The sequence below is a fragment of the Kogia breviceps genome, chromosome 13 (genome assembly GCF_026419965.1).
Source record: "Kogia breviceps isolate mKogBre1 chromosome 13, mKogBre1 haplotype 1, whole genome shotgun sequence".
Lineage (NCBI taxonomy): Eukaryota > Metazoa > Chordata > Mammalia > Artiodactyla > Physeteridae > Kogia > Kogia breviceps.
In genome coordinates, this window is record NC_081322.1 from 29,691,425 (window position 1) to 29,700,564 (window position 9,140).

The window sequence follows — 9,140 nt, forward strand, 5'->3', positions numbered from 1 at the left end:
AGAATTATTAGGAAAACTGGAACTCGGGCTCCCCAAATAGGCAGAAACCAAGCAAAAAGAGGCAGAGAGCATCAGGTGAGGTCACTCTGCAGAATCAATCTGTTCAGAAAGCAGCTATTAGCTCCACTGCCCTGAGCATTGTGAGACACCACTGCCACTGGGTGTTACTGCAGAAACCACCAGATGCCACTGCAGTCATTGTTCTACACTGCAACTAGAACTAAGCTTAAAACTGCCCCTCCATCTTTGTAATTACTACCCCAGAGTCAATGTTCCTGGCAGAAGAATTCAGTCTGCTGAGCTATTATCACTTGCCCAGAGCCCTTAATGCCAGGGGTCAGGGGAAGGAAAGTTTTTCCTCCATTGGCTGCTGTACTGGGAGCTGGGGCCCTGTATCCCACCAAGATTCTAGGATGGGATATTTCTTAAAATACAAAAGGGATCTGAAAGATGGACAGCCAAGAAAAGGGGACATATTTCTACCACACCTCCCAAGGAATACACATGTAATAACTCCATCATCAATAAAAGTTGAGGGGGAGGGGGCATTCATTCCACTGATAATGAACTTGTCCATCAGTAGGAGAAGGGATAAACCGGTATTTCATACAATGGAATATTACTGAGCAATTAAAAGGCATGAGATACTGATATATGTAACAACATGTGAATCTCAAAAACATTTTACTTAACATAAGAGCCAGATAAAAAGAGTTTATATATAATATAGACATTATTATATTGATTGAAGTCCTCAAAAAGGCAAAAACCAATCTAAAGTGAAAAAACAGAAGAGTAGTTTTCTCAGGGTTTGGAAGAGTTCCTGGACCAGGAGGAGGGATTAGAGAACTTTTGGGTGAGGAATATCTTCTATAACTTGTTAGAGAATGGGCTGTATGAGTATATTATTTTTTTCAGACCTCGTTGAATTGTGTCTTTACGATTTTACCTCAGAAAGAAAACTGAAATATAAAACTTTAGTTAATAAGTTTGCTTTGCAGTTTATCAGTTCTAAAATTCCCTTTTGTGTATTCTAGACTTGAACAAACAAATAAATATATCGATGATAAGTAGACCAAGGTTTCTCATTTACACACTTATACGATATTTTTTCATTCTATTCACTGAGAAGGCAGAGGAACAAAAACACACCAGTAGCAATGGCATGCCTACTTTTCAGATCCTGGTTTATAAATTCCATTCTCCACTAAAGGGAACCAGGATTCCTAGGAAAAATAGATGATATCAGTGCTAAGGCATGGGAAGTACAAGACAAGCCTTGATGTGACAGAAAGTAAGGAAGTAAAGATAAAGGGACAAGGCAAACGAATAGATGAGTCAGCTCAAAAAGGCTCCCACTGGTCAAATCTGGGACAGTTTGACCACCAAAATAAATATTGATAATAATGGATTATAACCTGGTGAGTAAAATAAAAATCCATGACTCCGCACTGACATAAATAAGTAGATGAACGAATAAATAAACAAAATAAAGGAGGGGGGAAAGGAAAGGCACTTTTTACAGTAGAATGCAGACCAAAAAATGAAGAAAGAACGATGGAGTCAGAAAACCATTAGTGGATAGCAAATCTAGTACATAAAAGTTTGATGAACAGTATATTTACATAATCTCAAAGTATCTCTCCACAGTTACCTATTGATTAGGAAGGGAAAATAGTGACTTTATCATGGAGAAACCTGGTGAACACCACTTTACCCAAGCAATCAAAACTAATATCACTAATATTAGTGCAGTCTGAATTGTGTGCCACAATATGATTCCCTGAGAAAGCTAAAATATCATTTCCAGTGGAGTTCCAGACAAAAACGCATAGCCTGAAACTAATAACAATGAAACATCAGATAAATTCAAACTGAGGGATATTCTGCAAAACAACTCATCTGTAACTTTCAAAAATTTAAGGCAAACAACACTAAGTATGGCTGAGGATATGTTCCAAATTAAAGGACACCAAAGGGACATGAAAAATAAATGTAGTTTGTTGTAGAGGGAAAACTAACACACTATTGTAAAACAATTATACTCCAATAAAAATAAATAAATAAATAAATAAATAAATAAATAAATGTGATCCATGTTCCTGATGTGGATCTTGAAGAGGGAAAAAATAAGAAAATGTCCTCATTTTGATAACTATGTTGTCAACAGGTAGGAGAATAAACACGTTCTTAGGAAACACACAGTGAATTATTTAGGGGTAAAAATTTGTCTCTCTGAGTTACCTTCAAATGATTCACAAAAATAATAATAATATGCAAATACATAGAAAGCAATGGGACAAAATGTAAATAATAGAATCTGGGTATAGTATAGGTTATATGGGTATTCCTAGTTCCTTGTACTGTTCTTGAAAACTTTCTGTAAGTTTAAAAGCATATCAAAATTAAAAGTTACAAACAAATAAATAAACTTATGTCAGATCCTCTCCCTACCCACCCTCAAAAAAAAGCTGTCCACTGGAGAGACAGTATTGAGTCAAAAAAATAGTACAAAAGAATAGTACAAAATTCCAGTGTTTCTAGCTCCAGGGTCTTTGAAGGATGGCTCCTAAACATAGGATGGAGGAGAGCTCTTCTTTCGCTCTACAAGGAAAGGTCCCTGAAGGTAACACATGCCTTCCTCTCAAGTCTGGTTCTATCTTGTTTGATTTCAAGAGTAGGAGTAAGGAAGCAAGAATCAAGCTGATTATTCTTTTACCTTAGGGAAAAAAAAATCTTTTATTGTTGATGAAAGACTTTTGATGCATTTTTTATAAATGCTAAAGAAAACTTTTTTAAAAGTAGCTGGATATTTGTAAGCCTATAGCTATTCTGAAGACTCGAAAGGCACACAAAGGTTCGAGCACTGTCTATCACTAAATGTGCGAGGTTTAAGCATTCTGTTTAATGAGGTCAATATTCTTTTTGTTTGAGAAGAAAATGAACTGAGTTTGCTGGGAGTGGGATCGCAGGACATTTGCATCCTTTTCCTTGCTAGAAAATTTCTTCTATTCATTTATATCTTGTGGTCTATAGCTTTCATGTGTTAAGTTACAGCATATTTTTCACTCATTAATGAACTCTGATTAGAATTCAACCCTTGAAGGTAAAATTTATGACAGAGTCACATTGCAAAGATATGTATATTTTAGATAAGCTCTCAGTAACTCTTGAAAAAATCCAGAATAATACATTATCTGTTCTTTTCCAAATTTGCCATATTTATTAGAAGTGACACTTTCTGTCACTCATTAGATATAAAATGTCTAAGATATAAACTTATCATAAGCAGACATTCACATAGTCTTGACATTAGCTCAGGCTAGTCTGGTGGGATGAAAGACACTCTCTCTCATATGTCTATTTTCTTATAGTTGATTAAACATTTTCAAAGTTAAATTCAATTCTCATTGGAGTAAAAATTTGTATTGGACATCTTATAATTATACCATCCTTTATTATCTCTCTGTTGGTTTCCTCATGTGTAAAATGGAAATTATGAATGTTACATGAAATAAAGTGCTTAGTACAATGTCTGGTACATAAGTGTTCAGTAAATGTTATATAGTTTATTTTATATTACACAGCTTCAAGTTGAGAATACCATATTGAACACATGATTATCAGCTCCAAGATTAAGAAATAAGAGATCTCAGAAAGATTTTGGCAGCTAGAGCAGCAAAATGACATTGGTAATTAGAATCTCAGGTTCCTGCCATGCAGAGGGGGAAGTTGATAAAAAGTTAGCTGGTTTCTACCACCAGCCCTTTCACTATCCCAGCAAAGCATAGGATTTGGAAAGATCTGATCCAGAGGATGGCCGAAAATTACAGAGAAGAAAACAGGTGTGGGGAGTGGGCGTAGGAGAGAGAAGGTAGCTTGAAAGTCTACATTCAGTATCCTCACTTCTCCTCCTCCACTCCCACACACTGAATACAAATCTTCAGGTACCCCAACCCGAGAGGCCAGAAACTGAAGGTTTAATCACTGGTAACAGATAAAAATAAAATCACTGGAATATAAGGTACATTAGTAGAGCAAGAATGAGACACATACTTGAAAATAAGAGTAATTATTGACCCACTGTATACATAATAGTCTGATTCCAAGACCTCTGCCCCACCTTACACAGATTACTAGAAACCAATGGTCAGGCCTCAGGTAGAATATTAGAGAATTTTTCTGTAGATATTAAGATATTCCAGAGGTAAACTTCCCTGCATTGAAATTTGGGGGCCTGGGTGACTGGCCACCACTTGGGCCAATTTCGCAAGAGTGAGGAGTACTCATTACAAGCACAGAGATCACAGAGCTTCCAACAAAAATTGGAGAGCCTCGTTGTTAACGTTTCAAAATTAAACACAAAATGCAAATTAACACATCAGGGAGATAGAAGTTTTTGCATCAGTAAAAATGGATGGGGCTTCCCTGGTGGCGCAGTGGTTGAGAGTCGGCCTGCCGATGCAGAGGACACGGGTTCGTGCCCTGGTCCGGGAAGATCCCACATGCCGTGGAGCGGCTGGGCCTGTGAGCCATGGCCGCTGAGCCTGCGCGTCCGGAGCCTGTGCTCCGCAACAGGAGAGGCCACAACAGTGAGAGGCCCGCGTACCGCAAAAAAAAAAAAAAAAAAAAAAAAGTATGATATTTAGAAGGAAGAACTCTTAGTTAAAATAACATTGTTGAAACAAAACTTTCTACAGAACTTTAGAAGTAAACAAAAATGTCAAGAAGATGGCAAATGTGAGAGAAAAGCTAAGAACTAAGCATCAAACCAAGAGCTCAAATAACCTATTAATATGAGTTTCATAAGAGAATAGAAGGAATGTCATGGGCATAAAAAATGTTTTTTAAAAAGAGACTTTTTCAAAACTGAAGAGTGTACATTTCCAAATTGAAAGAACCAAAAAGAGTACCAGTTTACTTAATATCTTTAAACATCCAAAACAAAGCAGATTGTCATGACATTTCAGAATACTATGCTAAAGAGACAATCCTAAACAATTAATAATAATAAAAAGAGATCACATCCAAAGATGGAAAATCAGAATTGCTGAAAGATTTTCAAAACCAGCACCCGATGATTCAGAGAGGAAATAATTTTCAACCGAGATTTTTTTTCATTTAAGGATAAAAGTGAAATAATGATATTTTCAGTCATACAAAGATTTACAAAATTTGCCTTTGTTTCTTAGGCAGCTGTTGGAAAGGAGTGCAGAATGAAAAAGAAAATTCTACACAGGCATTCGAACCAAAGTTTGACAAAAATACTATTTCCTTGTAATTTAACTAATAGGTCATCTATATAGAAAGGAAGAAAAAGGGACAATCTATAAATGATAAATCAACAAAATTTTAAGCATTATTAATTTAAAATTATAAGTTAACCAATATAGAAAATAAAAAATGATAAAAATTATATTGAAAGGGGGAAGAAAAGGAAGAGGGTGGTATAAGTAAAATGAAATTTTATCACTCAGAGAAAGGTCATAGATCAAGTTTGAAATTAATACACAACAACAGTTTTTTTGCGGTATGCGGGCCTCTCACTGTTGTGGCCTCTCCCGTTGCGGGGCACAGGCTCCGGACGCACAGGCCTAGCGGCCATGGCTCACGGGCTTAGGTGCTCCGCGGCATGTGGGATCTTCCCGGACCAGGGCACGAACCCGTGTCTCCTGCATCGGCAGGCGGCTTCTCAACCACTGCGCCACCAGGGAGGCCCACAACAACAGTTTTATAAACACATCTCCATATGCCTAAATTGGGATTTGGATCTATTATGACATACCTGAAGAGACTGCCATTTCCCATCTTCTCATGGAAGCAAAGTTCTAAGAGAAGATGAGTAGATTAAGAGAAATGTTTTAAATTACATAGAATTGTCAGAGGGTGTCCATTAAGCATCACGTCTTAAATATCAAGAGCAAGGTTCCAGGGGCAGTGGAAGCCTGCACTTGAAGTAGATCACTCTTGATCTGCCAACACTGGTGACATCTCAGGCAGGATATGGAAGAGAATACAGTTCACCTATTGGCTCTAGAGAGTTGTTCACAAAGCAGAACTAGAATAAACATTGAGAAAATGTTAATACTTAGAGCATACGATACTAAGTATGGTTCAGCCCCACCCCATGGGTAGCCCAGCGGAGCATCAGCAGGGATAGCTCAGCCATTTCTTTCTCTTCAGGAGGCAAAAGCCACTACTGGCGGCAAAGGATAGCTGATCATGACTATAAGTGTCACATCCACCTACACTGCAGTCAAATCGCTTTTGGAAAATCTGAGACACACAGGAGGTGGGGTGTGCTGAGAGCCTACCAGTCAGTTAGATGAAGCTACTTGCTCTGTGGACCTACACACAAGCGGTTAAAGCAAATCTTCCTGGAAAATCCTCCAGTTCAAAAGAGCTAGGGGGACATTTTTCTACCTAAGATCTAAGATTATCACTACACTGTAGTTCTCTCTACAGACCCTGATGGAATTGTGAGAATTTACTGGATCCCATGTTGGATGATAACTGCACAAAGCTCTTTGTTGTTATCAGCCAAGCCACAGATAACTGTTTTTTTTGTGAGTGACATACCCTGCAAACTCCAAGCTTCGTGAGTGAGAGCCATCTCAGTGGGGATGGCTGCAGTCAGTGGCTTCAGATACCACATCATAGAGCACTTTCCTCTGATGATATTATACACACACCCCATCCACATCGTCCTGTAATGTCTGCATAAATCGGAGGAAAAAGAAAACTCTATAATCAAATATGAAATATGAGGTATATAATTTGTGCTTCATAAATCTGAGTTCTGTTTGTCCTGCAACAGTATAAATTTTTAAACCGAGGATCTTGTGGAGAGACCTATCGTGGACATATTGGATTATACTTCTCTAACTGTAATTCCTCGAGTCTGTAATAACCTGTGAGGAGAAGAAGCAGGAGATCCTGTGACAGGCTCCACTCTGAGCGCCAAGTTTTTCTCTGGTTTCAGACGATGTTCCTGTCGTCATTGTTTCCAGTTTAAACACTGACCCCTGAGTGAGATTATGCTTTATACTTCTCTTTTTCTCTCACTCACCCTCTTTCCCTTTGTCACTTCCTGATCTGTGTCTCCGGACGTTGATCCCTGTCTGCATGCTGAGGGGACCCTTCCCTTCCATGCTCTAACCCTTCCCGGCTTGCCCTCTGCATGGCTGGATTGTACACCTGTTTCAAAGTCTGGCTCTATTATTTATCTATTGCTGTGTAATACATTATCCCTAACTTGGTGCTATTGATAACAATAGCAGTTATCTCACAGTTTCTGTGGGTCAGGAGTGCAGACATGGCTTAACTCTCAGGCTCAACTGGGAGGGGTCCTTTTTAAAACTCACTCCTGGTATTGTTGGAATGATTCAGAGCTTCATAGCTGCTGGACTGAGGCCTTACTTCCTCACGAGACGCTGGCCAGAAGGCTTCCCTCCATTCTTACTGTATGGACCTCTGCATGATCTGTTAGAGCATCTGATAGAGCATCTCACAGTGCAGCATTGCAGCTCGTCCCTGACAGTGAACAAGCTATAAAGCAAGAGGGAGTGCTGGCAAGATGGAAGTCACTGTCTTTTGTAATCAAATTACAGAAGTCATAACCAATTAATTTTTCTGTATTCAATTCATCAGATGCAAGTCACTTAATCCATTCAAGGAGAAGGAAGTGAATACCAAGAGGTGGGAATCATCAACATTGTGGGTCACTTCAGAGACTGCCTACCAAGCATGCTTATGGTGAGGGGAGGGAAAGTGTTTTTAGAGGTTGAAGGAGAGAACTGAAGATTGGGATCCATGTCAGAACTGCCTACCTCCCTGGCTCTATGGCTCACCCACTATAAATCCACCTCTGTCCTTTTCTGTCTTCTTTGATTCAACATCCTAGACTCTCGCTTTGTCCTTACCATAGGTTCTATACTCACTGAACCCTTGGTGTTTTTTTTTTTTAACATCTTTATTGGAGCATAACTGTTTTATAATAGTGTGTTAGTTTCTCCTTTACAACAATGTGAATCAGTTATACATATACATATGTTCCCATATCTCTTCCCTCTTGTGTCACCCTCCCTCCCACCCTCCCTATCCCACCCCTCTAGGTGGTCACAAAGCACAGAGGTGATCTCCCTGTGCTATGCGGCAGCTTCCCACTAGCTATCTAATTTACATTTGGTAGTGTGTATATGTCCCTGCCACTCTCTCACATCGTCACATCTTACCCTTCCCCCTCCCCATATCCTCAAGTCCATGCTCTAGTAGGTCTGTGGTTTATTCCCGTCCTATCACTAATCTCTTCATGACATTTTTTTTTCTTAGATTCCATATATATGTGTTAGCATACGGTATTTGTTTTTCTCCTTCTGACTTACTTCACTCTGTATGACAGACTCCAGGTCTATCCAGCTCATTACAAATAACTCAGTTTCATTTCTTCTTATGGCTGAGTAATATTCCATTGTATATATGTGCCACATCTTCTTTATCCATTCGTCTGTTGATGGACACTTAGGTTGCTTCCATGTCCTGGCTATTGTAAACAGAGCTGCAATGAACATTTTGGTACATGACTCTTTTTGAATTATGGTTTTCTCAGGGTATATGCCCAGTAGTGGGATTGCAGGGTCGTATGGTAGTTCTATTTGTAGTTTTTTAAGGAACCTCCGTACTTGAACCCTTGGTTTTAACCATTTGCCCGATTCTCTAATTTTCTGTCCTGAGCAATGGGAATAACTAACATTTATATCTTGTATGTGTACAGATTACAAAGCATTTTCCTGTAAGGAACTGGGTTTCAGGAAGAGATATAACCAAAAAGCAGAAAAGTAGTGGTCAGAGAAGTAGAAGCATCCAGGTAGTGCAGGATCATAGCAATGAGTAGTTTCAAGCATGCAGTGGTCAGCCTTGTGCTTTCCACTTAAAACTAGAGTCACCAAATCACCACTGAAGATCTAGGGTATTATTTGTAAAATGCAGAGTTTTATCATTTTGTTCTTTTTGTAAGTTTAGTAAATCAGGTGTAGTTGATTACTATAATAAACACAGAGAATTGTGAGAGTTGTAAATCTTAAATTAAAAAATACCACATTTATTTTGAATATAACCATAGAAACTGAATTAATATCAGG